This window comes from Heptranchias perlo, chromosome 27 (genome assembly GCF_035084215.1).
Source record: "Heptranchias perlo isolate sHepPer1 chromosome 27, sHepPer1.hap1, whole genome shotgun sequence".
NCBI lineage: Eukaryota > Metazoa > Chordata > Chondrichthyes > Hexanchiformes > Hexanchidae > Heptranchias > Heptranchias perlo.
Window position 1 is genome coordinate 32,575,423 of NC_090351.1, and position 15,674 is coordinate 32,591,096.

Consider the following 15,674-nt stretch of genomic DNA (forward strand, 5'->3'; position numbering starts at 1 on the left):
CCACAACCAGCCCCTTTCTTCAACCTTCTCAATAGGCCACAAATCTTCTCAGATCATCTCACGCTTCATCGTCGTAACTTCATTGGAGGTTTACGGGTGTGAACGGGGTTTCCGCTGCTCGTCCGGTGATGTTACGGTGGCGGAGAGAGAACCGAGTCAGGTCCCATTCATTTAATCTGCTGGGTGAAAATTCAGCACAAGCATTCCCTGATTTCCAAAGGTAATCAAAGAAAACTCTATTTCATCCATTCTCCAATATACAAATCTGATCTACTGTCCTCCAAGCAACATCTCCTTCTCCTTCCCTCATCCCCACAGCATTACTATTCTGGCCCATGGAGCATTTGATCTCCTCAGTCTGCATCAATGCTTAGAATGAACAGTCCCATCTCCGAATCGAAAATCCATGATTTATCCACACAATTCCACAAATCTTTATTGCCAGCAGTAAAAATGTACTGGAGATCAATTCCGCTCAATCACACACCAATTTTAGGATTTATGGATGTCATTCGGAACCCAAAGCACCAAATAAAACATTGGTTCGGCAGAATTCTTGTTGCTGGATTTTGGTCTCTGCAAATTTTTGGTCATTGTCAATTAAAAAATGTATTTTGCAGAAAGAAACTACAATATACATCAAATGAGATCAGCACCAGTGCTTCTTCAGTCAACAAGCCTTACAGAAAGATGCACAAAGACTGACATCAGCTAACACCACTGCCAGTTGCAATAGGGTTAGGGTTAGGGTTAGATGAAGTAGGGTGGGAGAAGGCTCGTGTGGAGCATAAACACCGGCATAGGGCCAAATGGCCTGTTTCTGTGCTGTAAATTCTATGTAACTAACTGCCCCACATCAATGGTTGCTAATACTGAGATAGATAAAGAAGCTAAGGTGATCCACTCAAGCTTGGATATAGATCTGTGAATAAATATCAACTCATTTTGGAATGGCATTCATTATAACATGGTTAGTCAATAAAGAGTTAAGCGCAGGGCTGTACTGCACATGCATAGTTAATTTAATGGTAATTAAATCATCATGTATGGGTCTGATCTCACTGGTTAGTGGGTGTAGCATTAGGAAGATTTTAACACAGGCTTTTGTAAATTAGGGACAAAAGGGAGATGTGCTGTTGTCCAGTTACAGTTATTGTATATAGGGTGTTCAAATATTCATTTTGAAAATATTTTTCAACCGGTTAATTTAATAATTAGATATACTATGATGAAAGAAAATGATGACAATATTGAAAAGACTATTTTCTCCAGTAGATTTTCTGCCATGTGCCATTGTTGGCCCTTATAGTGTCTGCTGGGAATTGGGTATGTGTTGAGCTGCATGGACCAGAGTTTAATTTGAACCTGACCTGCCCAATGGGAAACTGGGGCGGGGGGGGGGGGGATCAGGTCAGCCACCCGTTTTACACCCCACCCGATTTTACTTTCCAATGACTTCAATCAGATCGTAGTCAATTGAAAGTAAATTTGGCAGGGGTGTGAAATGGGCGGCTGATCAGATCGCCTCAGTTTCCCGCTGGGCAGATTAGGTTCAAATTAGCCCTCCAAAGTTCTAAAATGCGATCGGCACAAGGCAGAATTTGTTTTTAATCTAAAGATTATAAATGTACCATGCTCACTGGGGTAAAGGATCAAAACTACCAGCAGCTCCAGGACCAAGTGTAAATTTCATAAGATCAAAGAATCTCCGTAGAGTTGATGGAGGAGGCATGAATATTGTTTAAATTATCTGCGACCATCAGTTGATGATATAAGCCTGGAAACTATACTGTGTGATATTATCACATGAATGCTTTTCATATCCTATTCATTTACATCCATAAGGTTACACAGGATATAAGGAGAACAAAAAAAAGGAAAAGGTGGCTGTTAGAGGCCATCTAGAATTGTCATTTTTTATATATATAAGGATGCAGAGTATTTCAGGGCTTCACATACATGTTGTAAACACAATTGGCTTTCATCGTTTGTTAATGATACACTTTCGCAAGGTGAAGGAAGTTGAAGCTAATTTTGTGACAAAATAATTATTGATGGTTCCTCAGCATCTTGCAAGAATCTGGCCGTTCCCTTAAATGAGAGTTGCATCTGCTGGAATTGCAGCTTTTGAATGGAAACCATTGGGGTTATTTTCACCTTTATCACTCAGGTCGGTCAACTTGCAGAGCGGAGCAACTGCCTGTTATAGAACCCGTCCGATTTTCATTTCCCTGAAGAATTGGGATGGGTTCTATAACAGGCAGGAGATTACCTCCCACTAGTTTACTGTCCAACCAGTGAAGGTGAAAACTACTCACCCACCCACCCAGCCCCAGGATTCTCTTAGCTTTTCATTCAGATTAACAGGCTTTCTGTAAAAGTATAACTGTTACACTAGTTGCATCGTACCAAATGCTTTATTCCTGGATGCATTGCCATGGTAACACCAAAAAATTGCACAATCTCAGACAGCTTACATGTAGGCAGCTGATGCGTTATGGGACTGTGACATTCATTTGTACTTATTGACTGTAAATATTTTTTCACAAATAAATGAATAATAGTCAGGTTCATGAGACCAGTGCTTCTCCTAAGTTGACTTAAACAAGATACGTTGCTGCCTAAACAATGCCGCGTAATGGTAACTGTTATTAAGGTCATTATTTCTGCCAAATACTCAGTTCTAGGGAGAACGCAGGCACATATGGTTTTTTCTAACTGTTCAATATTTGCTTTGGTTGTGCAGGCACAGTATTGTAGTGTTGTGTAAAGTAAAACATTGGTCATGGAAAAGGCAATCACTGAATATCTCAATAATTCACCAACTTGATTTTAATTTTCCAAAGTCAAGAGCTCACATGAGAATGTACAAAAAGTATTCCAAAAATTGCATTGAAAATGTCAAGTTTAGAACAAATGTAAGGAGTCACACAATGCCAGGTTATAGTCCAACAGCTTTATTTGAAATCACAAGCTTTCGGAGCTTTGCTCTTTCGTCAGGCAAAGCTCCGAAAGCTTGTGATTTCAAATAAAGCTGTTGGACTATAACCTGGTGTTGTACGACTCCTTACATTTGTCCACCCCAGTCCATCACTGGCATCTCCACATTAAGTTTAGAACAGTAAGCTCTTATTATAATAATTGTTTTAAAGTTTATCCAATTACCAAGTAAAATGTATCGAAATTATTTCCATTTTTTGGAGTCTTTTTCTAATGACAGTGGGGCTTTCATTCCTTGTGGCAATGCACTGGTTAATTCGCTGGCATAAAGTTCTTCTACGTGCTATTTAAACATAACTATTAACCCATTCAAAGAAACCGGTTTAAACAGTTAACGCAGGAATTTTACATGAACCCATGAACCAGTGTGTTACCAAAAGAAATGAAACCCCATTAAGTTTATGACTGACTTGTTTGATTACCCCTCTGTGAAGTACTTTGGGATGCTTTTCTACATTAAAGGCACGATCTAAATGCAAGTAGTTGTTGTTGTGATACGGGGGGTGGGGAGGTGTGATTAGTAATGAATATATTACCACATTGACATGACGTTCCTTTGTCTGCTATTTTAACAAAGACAACTTTAAATGGGTTAACACTTTAGAGGAATTTTATGTGAACGAGGTAATATATTCAGCATTACTTAGGTGTTGTGTGAGTTCAATGCTGCTTCTGGAAATGATGGTCTGTATTCAATGACATTCTACAACTTTGAATGGGAAGAAGGAGCTGGAAAAATATAGAGGAGATTCCAGCTGATCAGATCCAGAATAAAATCTATAGTGGAATAAATGTCTGTGTTTCTTTCATTATTTTAATCAAAGATTCAAGCTTCTTGTTCTTTACAATGTTCTGTATAAACAAATAGGAATAATTAACTGTGAGAAAACAGCTATTGAGGGTTGTCCTCTGATTGAGGTGAAAGCCCCATGTAGGCCAATGACCCAACCCTGTGAGACCATGTGGAGACCCCCTGACTCAGCGGAATCTGAGGGATACCGCCAAATTATCCTGACCCCAAAGTTTGTGGTTCATAACTGTACCGACAACTTCAACGTGCCATTGTGTTCTCCTGAAAGTACTATGCAACAAAACTGTACAGTGATTCCACAAAATAGGAACATAGGAATTGCTGGACAAAAAAGATTAAGAGTCTTCTAGTTCGCCATCTACAATCCTGGTAGTTTCAAGATGCAACGATAATGGAGTTGTTGACTAATCATGCTAATCAATCTCTATCAATTAGTTTACAGCAGACCCAGGCATGAGGCGAAGAAAATTTCAGTGGCAGAAACCTTTGAGGACGATAGAATCATACAGCTCAGAAGAGGCCATTCGGCCCATTGTACCTGTGCCAGCTCTTTGAAAGAGCTATCCAATTAGTCCCTGCTCTTTTCCCATAGCCCTACAAATAGGTCCAAAGTTGCCTGTTCCTTCCAAGCATGGTACACTTACCATATGCCATGTAAGGATTTTTTTGAGTAAATAAAAAAAACAGCTTTCTGTTTGTATTCCATGCTTATAACTTTGGCTGGGTATTTAAAGAAATATTTCCTATACTTTATCAAATGTATCAAAGCAAGAATTATGTGGGGTGAAATTCAACTCACAACCGTCTGATGTTCCCACGTTAAGTGGGCAATAGGCTTCCAAATTTTTGGGTTGCGATTTGTAGCGCCTGATCTGGACTGGTCGCCATATTGACTCGGGTGACTTTTAGTCGTCAAGGGCAACCGCCCGAAAGCAGCAAGGGGGCCTTATAAATATATGTAAATAAGGGTCATGTGCCAGGTTAAGGACCCATCTGCCAAATTGAACTTTGGGAGTGTGGATTCATTCATTCTGAAACCCGCCCACAAATTCTTGGCAGCAACAGTCGGGAAGGAGGCTGCATCAGCGTTATTTAAAGGGATGCTCAGCTGTGTTTAGGTAAGTATCTGGCTAGTTGTCTTAGAATGCTGGTGGGTTTTTGTGCTAATTTCTGGCCGTGTTGGCTGCTGTAGCTGCCTAGAAAAGTAGTAGAAAGTTTTTTTTTGGAGCGGCAGGACAATCTCTGGCTATGGATTTGTGCACAAACTTCTTCTGGCAACACGTGTGTTCTGCTCGGTCTGCCTTTGGGGCTGGAGGATGAGGAGCAGCGACCTGCAACGGATGGGAGAAGAGGGCGAAGGAGGGGAGGGCGCAGGAGGCCTTAGACCACGGATGCCGAGGAAGAGCAAAGGGCCACCAATCCTGCCAGCTACAAGAGTTGTACAGCAACAGATCATCAAGGAATGCAGTGGTTGAATCATCCCTGCCCACACATACAATTCCTCCTGCCATCAGGCCCAGTCTTTCCAGATGAATGCCCTCAATTTCAGCACCAGCATGGGTATTGCTATCCCTTCACTAAGCACATCAAACAATCACCAACCCAAAGAAACTCTGCATATCAAGAAACTGGTTCAAAATGGTTCATTTTCCAATTGGAAACAAACAAATTGGAAAATTAAAGGTCACCCTTGTGCAAAGCCCTAGTCCCTGTCTTAAGTGTTCTTTTGCCTAATCTGGTGATCCTACACAGTGCTACTCGAATGGCTACAATGCTGGGGGTGGAAGGCTGCTGACCACCCACTGAGGGCACTTGAGATGGCCGCGGTGAGCGACCTCAAGGAGTTCTGGCCTTAGGGGGCCCGTCTGCAATCTGCAGCATCTTGGTGGCAGCTGAGACAGTCTGGCCCAGCTGGCTGGCTGGTACCAACAAGGGCACTGGTTGAGGGACTGGTAGGGGAGCAGGTGTGCTATCATCCTGAGAGAGGACAGTCTGTGCCTCCCCCACGAAGCCACTGCCACTCGCTTGGAACAGGCCCAGACTACTTTCTAGGCCTTGGTCTTAATTTTAATGTGATAACTAGCAGAGATCCTAACACCCAGTTGAAAATGCAAATAAAGCTGCCTGTAATCTTTCCTACATTGTAACTCGTTCTTTCACTATCCAGACTCTACTCTTTTGTTCAATGATGTTTCTATGTTACAGTTGATGCTCGTTTCCAAGCAGCTTATTAAATATTAAGAAACAAAGCTTCTCCAGCCCCGTACACCTGCTATAATCACCAACAATCTCTCCACAAATAGACCTGGATAGGGAGGGGCTGAAATCCCCTGTTGTTACAGAAAAGTATTTAACTCTTGTTTTAACTAGCAACTCGCTAACAATTGCATTTTCAGAAATGTGATGGTTCAAAGTTGTGCAATCCTGTGATTTAAAGAGCAGGATATTAGTTACAGAAAAAAAAATACTCGTCATTTTTTTTGTTAAAAGAGCTACTTCATTCCCCTTCCTACGCCAGGGGGGTAAAATTCAAATTTGGCAGGGGCGCTAAATGGGCGGTAGCTGGTCAGCCATCCAGTATACACCTCGCCCGGTATACATCCTGCTGGTATACACCCCATCTGGTATACACCATGCCCGGTATACATGCTGCTGGAATACACACCGTCCGGTATACACCATGCCCGGTATACATCCTGCTGGTATACACCCCACCTGGTATACACCATGCCCGGTATACATCCTGCTGGAATACACACTGTCCAGTATACACCACGCCCAGTATACAGGATGCCCAGTATACATCCTGCCGGTATACACCCCGGCCGGTATACATCCCACCTGAATACACCCCGCCCAGTATACACCACGCTCAGTATACACCCCGCCCGGTATACATTGCACCTGGAATACACCACACCCGGTATACACCCTGCCAGTATACACCCGGCCCAGTATACACCACGCTTGGTATATACCCTGTCAGTACACATCCCGTCCCGTATACACTCTGCCCGGTATGCATCACACTCGATTTTCCTTTCCATTGAAGTCAGGGAAAACTGGCAGCCAAATCATTATCGCCCACTTTGCGTTCCCGCTGAAGTTGAATTTTACCCCCATCGTCTTCTTGAAATAAATGACAAGACGCGTGTTGTGGGGATGCTGACAGCACTGTCATTTTCCCGAGAACAAAGGCAGTTTGTCTCGACCAGGATGATGGTTTCAGTTAAGTACAGCATGTGTGGAAATAACTGGGAGACGAGAGCAACACAGCGTAATTTGGTGTATGCGTGGGCAGAAGTGGAATGCCATCATCCAGGCTATTAATAGGATCAGCATTTTGTAATCATATAATTTACTTCTCATTCAGAAAGCAATTCCTCCTCCCCTGATTCTCTCCCCTCCTCTCTTGAAGGTGCTGACTCATGTATGATTCGTCAGGTCCTGACTGCCCTCCTGTGTTTCACCATGTGGCCATACTTTACGTACAAGGTTGGACTGTGGGACTCGGAGGGTTATTAAACCATATGGATCATTACAGTCAAGTCCCATCCTGTTCTCCCCTGACATCCATATACGTACACCTTCCGTCAGGGGTGGGGGGGTCACTAGGTACTGGAGAAGTTGGTGTCCTGTTTGTTTCACTCTGCCTCTACCCCCCCCCGCCAGTCCCAGCCCCAGCCCCCTCCTTAGCTCCAGGACACTAAAGATTATTGTAGCATCTGTCGCCTATCGCCAGCCAGGCTGAGATCAGCTCCTTCAGCATGGATCAAACTCGACCTCCATTCAGCAACTGTGACGTTGGTGGAACTAAACAAAACATTTCTTCAATGGGGAAAACAACAAAATGAGACCAGCGGGAACAAAGAAAAGCTTTGCTCCATTATAGTGAAAAAGTGAAGTGTTTAATTTCTCCACAGCACATGATTGAATAAACTGAAGGAGAATTCCATTTCTAGGTCAATGATATTAATGCATAGTATACATTTGTTCTTAGTTTTGCATTCCTTAAGGTGAGAGATGTTAGTGTTGGGGAATTAAAGACTTTCCCATTTCAGGTACACAGGGCCCGATATCAGGAGGGAGACGGGTTGCCAGCGGGGGGTCGACTGGGAGCGTGGGTAACACGCCCAATAAAATCGGTGGGTTTCCCACGCGATCGTAAGTAAATTGAAGGCACTTACCTTGGCTTCCGGTTTCGCGCTGGAAAGCTGCGCAGTCCTCCACTGACTGATGCTGCAGAAAGAAGCCAAAATTACAGCATGGAGCAGCCCAGGGGGGAGGCTGTTCCCAGGTTTAATGATGCCTCACTCCAGGTCCTACTGAATGGGGTGAGGAGGAGGGGGAGGACAGAGATCTTCGAGGTGGCAGAGGAGGTCACCAGCACCACCAACATATCACACACCTGCATACAGTGTAGGAGGCGCTTCAATGACCTAAGTAGGTCAGCCGAAGTGAGTACACTTACTCATTCCCCTACACTCCATCTGCCACATCACCGCCCCCACCCCACATCTCTTTCGGCACTGCCAACACTACTCTATCACATCACTCCTCACACCCATTCAAACCTCATCCTCATCTTACCTGCACTTACTCACCTCGCCAGTACTCATCCCAATCCTCATACAATCTCATGGCTCTGTCTCATACTCACCCTCTCGTGCATCTCTTTCACGGTCAGCCTCACCCAACCTGCCACTACCTGTGCTGCAGCCATAGGGCATGCATCACATATGTGCAGTAGGCAGCGTAAGGCAAACATGTCATGAGCATGAAGGGGATGCACAAGGGTGTTTGAGGGTTTGTCATGGTTTTTACTTATATCTGATTTCTGATCAACTCACATTACATATTATACTGTCACCGCTACTGCCACATCTTGGCCATTCTTGACTGGCTTGTGCAATAATGCCCTTTCATGAGATTCTCCATGAACACCCTTGATGCCACCCATTGGGTCACCCTACAGTGGGTGTGTGTGTAGTTGCACGACTACTTTGTGCAGGTGCCTGTTGCGCAGCACTGTGTTGTGTAGCTCCACGTGGCGGAGGTGGACGGCGTGCCTGGTGAGGCTGGTGATGTTGCTCGACCTCCAATGGAGTGATGAGTGCAGCAATGGAACCCCCCCCCCCACCACCCCCTCCATCCTGACGGTGTGAGTGTGAGGGGGTCCACAAAGTAGGTAAATGTGTTTGGACAGCAGAGTTTAGGGTATGATTTAATAATTTGGAGTGTGGAGACAACGGTGTGGCAGGCAAAACTTTGTCTGAGGTGACAGAGTGCCCTGCTGCAATGAACGAGGGTTTACCCCGCACCTGTTAAATGGACCTTTGCAGCTGCCACTAGTTGCTGGCTGCAACACATCTGTTTAAACAGGGAGTGTTTCCCCCAGCATGAGAAACACGCTCTGGGTAATCCAAAATCCGAATCCTCCTAAAATCTCCAACCACCTCAAGTACCCAGATAAAGATCTTAAGTGGGAGCCCGACGGCTTTGATTGCCGGTGGGAGTCCCGCATGCGGGGGCTGCGCGCGCACCGATTCGCGCCATTGGGGAACCCGGAAGTGAGTGGGTTGGAGCCGGGCTCCGGAGCCGCTCCGGGAATCCCCAATTTTAGGAGCTCCCCCCGCCACGAACGCACCCGCTCGGCCATCCGAAAATTGACCCCCCTGGTGTCAGCATCAAGCAGCACTCCGAGCTCCCTCTACTCTTCCAAGGACCCCTACTGCAGCAGCATGATATTTCTTCCACTCACAGCCATCCTGTGGCCTCTCTAAGTGGCTTTGCCCAATCAGTGCTAAATTAAGGACAGTTTTGTGCTGTGAGGCTATGCCTACCAGGAACTGCACTGAGACTGTCCAAACTCATAAGATCCTTACAGAGAAGTCGGGGCTAGAGCAAGTCCCAGAGGGGAAAGGCCGTGGATCTAACCCACTGCACCACCCAATTCCCTATATTGTAGTAAAATTTGATCACAATCTCCCACTGGTGAAAGTTTAGGATGTAGCCTCGTTACCGCAGTGCTCACACAGGGATTCCTGTACTTAACCTTTTGTAACAGTCAACATTTTATTAAACATTTACAGTATCTGTCCTTACACTGATACCACAAGAGCAAAGGCATCCTAATAATATGTTGATAGAAACTTCAATTGCAGTGTTATTACACACATAATAAATTGTGCAAAAGCATTATGCAATTTAAAACTTCAAAGATTATTTTACTGCAAGTTAATCATTTTTTCTCTCAATATTTTATTTTTATTGAGGCTCCCAAGTGAAAGGCCAAATTCCGCAGTGCAGGACACTGTCAAGGTTCAAACAAGCAGGAGGGGAGGGAAGATAATACAAGGAATGATGACTCGGGTGGGGTATTGAAAGCCTGTAGATTGTATGGGGGGAAAGGGAGACTGAGGGAGTAAGAATGTTAACAGGTACATTATAAGCTGGCAGCTCTCCCACAAACAGCCGTAGATGCTAGCTCAATTAGTAATTTTTAATTTGCGATTGATAGATTTTTGCTAGCTAAAGATAGCCATTTCCTCTCCCTTCGGTCGGCCCCAGAGGCTTACCTGCTGAGCGCTTCGGTCTCAGCTGAGGCCTTCAGTGGGAATCTTCTTTCAGGTCTTTAGGGCACTTCTACCCCTTTAAGGTCCCTCCTTATGGTACTGTTGTGGTGTTACTATTACAGCACTGTTTGCTCCTTGGCAATGGCGAGCTCCTTCTTGGCATAGGGAATCCCACTAGAAGCCCCCATACATACTTAAAGAGCCCCAACCAAGGAAAATGGGTCAGAGCTGGGGCGGATATGGAGGGAGGGGTGGAAGTCTCGCTCTGCTGGAAGTCCACCCTGAAGAGTAGAATCCCCCAATCTCCCTCCCCTTACCTCCGCAAGATCAATCGGTTATTACAGGTATATAAACAGTTAGACGAGTAGAAATTCCAAATGGTGAACTTCACAAACAACAATGATAACTTGCATTTATATAGTACCTTTAACGTAGTAAAACGTCCCAAGGCACTTCACAGGAAAGATTATCAGACAAAATTTGACACCGAACCACATAAGGAGATATTGGGACAGGTGACCAAAAGCTTGGTCAACAGGTAAATGTCATCCTACAGTGTATGGCATTTTTACACAACTGGTAGCCCATTTAAAATATCAGCTTCATATTTGCATAAAAAGAGCATTCACAGGAATGTAATATTAGCCGATTTTAGCGTTCGTACGCAAAGCTCGTCAATCAATATTTCTTCCCTAGAGCTTTCCATGAGCAGATGGGTTTATTTCACAAACACCTCAATGCACAATGCAAGTTACAGCATCTACATGTCACTTTACACTTTGGGAGAAGATAAGCAAAGCATTTAAAACAATTGCAAAAAGCACTAAGATTACTGTTGATCTTTTCATTCCTAATTATGCAGAAATTCCAATTATTCACAGGCCGTACAGTCCTTGGTATTCGTTTCCTTCTTTGTGTTTGCCATTTCTTTACATCTATTGTTTTGTAGACAGGAATTCCCGTTGTTTACTGCAATTAGAAATGTTTTGTCAGCAAAAAGGTGAAGGGTTAAAATTCCAACCTTTGCTCTTGATTAATAACCCTTTGAAACTGTGTCCTTGGCAGCTTTCCACTCAGCTATTCTGTGTCCTGTAGGTTCTACAAGAATGGGTGAAGTAACAGAAATAAACAGAAGTATAGATTTTTTTTTTGTCACAAGATTCTCCAAATAAGCTCTCAAAAATTTTCCACCTGTTCTGTTACTGCTGTAAATGTGTTGAAGTGCCTCATAATGTTTGCTGAGTTTTTTTTTAAATGTACTGTAGCTGAGGGAAAAAAAATTGTCAGTACAAGTTTGGAGTCATGAAAGTAAATATTTGCAAGTTGTCTGATTCACTTCTGAGAGAAATAATGGGTTTGGTGTGAAATAAACAGAGTACTTCATCCCTAATGAATGGATTTTGAAAATGATGCCCTCATCGTATTTGAAGAAAGATGCAGCTCAAATGAAATAATGAAAAGTATTAAACGTCCAGTTTGTGTTTGGAATAATCCCTCCTAAAACTGAAGCAGGAAACAAAATTTAACTTATTCCTATTCCCCGAATGGCTCAGTGGGTAAATGTCCTGTGTGCTGTCCTACTAAAATAGCCCGAGTTTGAATCACTTAGAGGCCTTAACTACATTTCAGCTCCCAGCCCTAGTTCCTAGGCTTCCGAAGCCTCATTTTCTGCTGCAGTTCTCAAAGAATTAAAAACTGAGTAAATATTACAAGGTGAAAAGTGAAAGTGACCTACAGACTGTCTTAGTTTACTGGTAACAAGAAGACATGGGCTGATTGGACAATAATATAAACTTGGTTTTCAACGGGAACAAGAAATATCCTCTGACTCTCCTTTGAAATGGAAAATGCTGTCAAAATAACGGTGGGGCTAATGGTGCTCACCATTATTTATAAATAGATGGTACAGTAACTTCAGGCAAGGGGCAGATGCACGGTTAAGCACGAATATCCAAAAGTTGCTGTCTGAGTTGCGCTGCTTCACTATTAGCTTTGCGAAAACGGCATCTCACTGCCTGCCTCACCATTGAAAAGCATTGAATGACGTGAAGTTCCTGTACTTGCACGGTAGATACGAACTAAACTCGCCACAAAAAATTAAGTCTTGTCATTTCAAGCACAAGTACCCTTTTAATGATGCGATGTGTTAATTACTGTCAATCAACCTCTCTGGCACTGAAAATTAACTATTACAAGTGTGGAGTCTCGTTCCTTCAGGTATTAATTGATGTTGGAGATTTGAAAAATGTCACGTTTAAAATTTAAAAATTTTTTTACTTTTCCTTTTGGAACTTCTCTTTTTTTCTCTCTCTCTTAATCCAATCTTTCTTTATTTATCTTTCTCTACCTGATTTGACATTGAATTCACCCACTCTAATTTACACTTCCTTCTCAGTCCTTGCGCTGTTAATTTCACAATCCTTCAATCTGATTGGTTAAGGAGATACCCAGTTGCTTACCCTGTTCACTCAGGTCCCAGATGCCCTGTATCCCTCGCTGGGACGTTATCAGCTCGCACTTTCAGCAACTTGCCATGCAAAAAATGTAAAAACCAAAACGTGCAGTGGCAAGTTTAACTAACAGCACAGGCCGTTAGATGCCCTGCCACAACAAATTATGGCCCATTGATACTTCTTTGTGAACAAATTAGTGTCAGCTGTCTGCTTTCAAACGCGGTGAAAATACATTAATATTAACATTTCTGCCCAACGGACTTATATCTACAATCAAGGATTGATCTTAACAACTGCACAATGGGCTCTTGTTGAACGAAGTTGACTCATGTAAAAGTGGTACAAGGGTGGACTTCAAGTGGTCAACCGGAAGACGATAACTTGGAGATCTCCCACATGTGGAGTTAGGATTGAACCCCCTGATGAACTGTAAGCACTGCACCAGGAAGCTCAGTCCAAACCCCACAATTGGGAGATCTCCAAGATCAACACGCAGACAATCAGAGAGAGATTGAAGATCTCAACAGCCAGGTTTTTCTTTACATATAGTCAGAAAGCATGATTTGTCATGACCTCAACATGCACTCCCCCATTTCCTTGTGTGGTACATATTTGCAGTTCTTTCCTGAGTTCTTTGCCAATTTTGCTTCTAAAATAAAATCTGATTGGTAGCGCCCATTGCGGTAATAATAATTGTCACAACAGATATGCACAATATTGCTAATGGAACAGTATCTCACTTCACTTCAACTTTAAGAGAGCTTTTTTGTTTCACGAGATGAGTCATTATTTATTGAAAAAATATTTATACAGGATAACCAAATATAAATGAGTCATGTAAGTCTTTAGTGTGGCCTGATAAGCACAAATTGTTGTTACAGCAGGTTACTATGACATTTGTGTAGATGAAGAGTAATATGAAAACCTGCAAGAAGAATGAAAGGATTGAATTGAGAAAACTGTCGATACAGACATGGAATATACTCCAGAAACGAGGGGGTGGATTTTAAACTTCCAGCGGCTGACTGACGGGGCTGGTGCAGGGTGCGAAGAGGCCCGAACCATTTCGAGGCCCGGATCTCCTTTAAATAGAACCAACAAGCCGCCCACCCCAAACAGGCATCCCGATGCAGCTTGCCGGATTTGTGCTGGCGCAATGTCAGGCGTCCTGGAGGCCACCCGATCTGCGGAAACGTAAGTCTTTGAGGGGGAGGAGTGTGCGCGATTACAGGGAGGCGGAGCCCGGGGAGGCAGCGGCCCAGATTATTTTTTGGTGGGACCCATAGGAGCACTCCGGCTCTTCCCAGCCCTAGAAAAATAATTTTAAAGTTACCTTTTTTTTGATCGACTTACGGCTGCACCGCCGGCAAAACTGGTCACAATGATCACAACGCCAACCTGTTCTGTCCTAAAATGCCAATCAGGGTCCTAGGAAACCGCAATTTGCACATTAAAAGGGCCTACCACCTAAAACAGGCAGGTGCTTTGGACGCCCAGCGATAGGCCCCTTTAAACATGGCAGTGGCTGGACTGTCATCGGTTAATGGGACGGTGAGTCTACCAACCCTATTTTGAGGCCATTACCACCTCATTTTTGCAGATTTAGCCAAGTTAAAATCGGCCCCACTGTCTGTTTCCTGACCTGAACAACAGAGATACAGTCACTCAAATGTACGACAACAACCGACTATTTATCATTAATGACATTGATGTCTCTACGGTGTTGGTGGCTTTTTATGCCCAACAAAAGGTCAATAATCATTCCGTTGAATAAATTGTGGCACTTTCAGAGGCACTGTTTCGAAGCAGAGCAGGGAAGCCCTCCCCGGTGTCCTGGCCAATATTTATGCCTCAACCAACATCACTAAAAACAGATTATCTGGTCATTTATCACATTGCTGTTTGTGGGAGTTTTCTGTGCCACGTTTCCTACATTACAACAGTGACTACACTTCAAAAGTACTTCATTGGCTGTAATACACTTTCAGATGTCCTGAGGTTGTAAAAGGCGCTATATAAATCCAAGTTCTTTCTTTCTTATAATGGTGGCCATTCTGTTTTTTGTCTGTGCCTAAAGTGGAACTTCTAGTATTTTTTTTAATATTAAGAGCTTGTGATGCCAATATGGGGATTTGACATTTTTGTCACCTGTCCTTGGTAGATGCCAGCATACTATGTTTACCACCTGTGCGGAATGGGGGGGGGGAAACACAGTCATAAAAGCCAAGTGACTTATTTCTGGAGCTTACGGTGGTAACTTCGAGTAATTACAACTGATTTCTGATTGAACTCTGGTATCACGGTGGACGAATTATCAAGGAAAGTGGGATAGACTCACAGGAACATCGGAATTGCTGGACAAAAAGAGACCAAGGTCCATCTTTTTTTTTTATTCGTTCATGAGATGTGGGCTTCGCTGGCAAGGCCAGCATTTATTGCTCATCCCTAATTGCCCTTGAGAAGGTGGTGGTGAGCCGCCTTCTTGAACCACTGCAGTCCGTGTGGTGAAGGTTCTCCCACAGTGCTATTAGGAAGGGAGTTCCAGGATTTTGACCCAGCGACGATGTTGGAACGGCAATATATTTCCAAGTCGGGATGGTGTGTGACTTGGAGGGGAACATGCAGGTCATGTTGTTCCCATGTGCCTGCTGCTCTTGTCCTTCTAGGTTGTAGAGGTTACGGGTTTGGGAGGTGCTGTCAAAGAAGTCTTGCCGAGTTGCTGCAGTGCATCCTGTGGATGGTACACACTGCAGCCACAGTGCGCCGGTGAAGGGAGTGAATGTTTAGGGTGGTGGACGGGGTGCCAATCAAGCGGGCAGCTTTGTCCTGGATGGT

The 15,674-nt window shown here is 43.8% G+C and overlaps 1 long non-coding RNA gene across 2 annotated transcripts in view; it reads right to left on the reverse strand.

Annotated features, from left to right (window-relative positions):
- Positions 1–9,886: 9,886 nt before the first annotated feature.
- The window catches only part of LOC137344544 (uncharacterized), a 29,210-nt gene continuing 23,422 nt past the window's right edge, over positions 9,887–15,674 (reverse strand). For both annotated transcript variants that reach the window (XR_010968379.1, XR_010968378.1), the window contains one exon: positions 9,887–11,355. This is a non-coding gene — a long non-coding RNA (uncharacterized lncRNA). The remainder of the gene's footprint in view (positions 11,356–15,674) is intronic.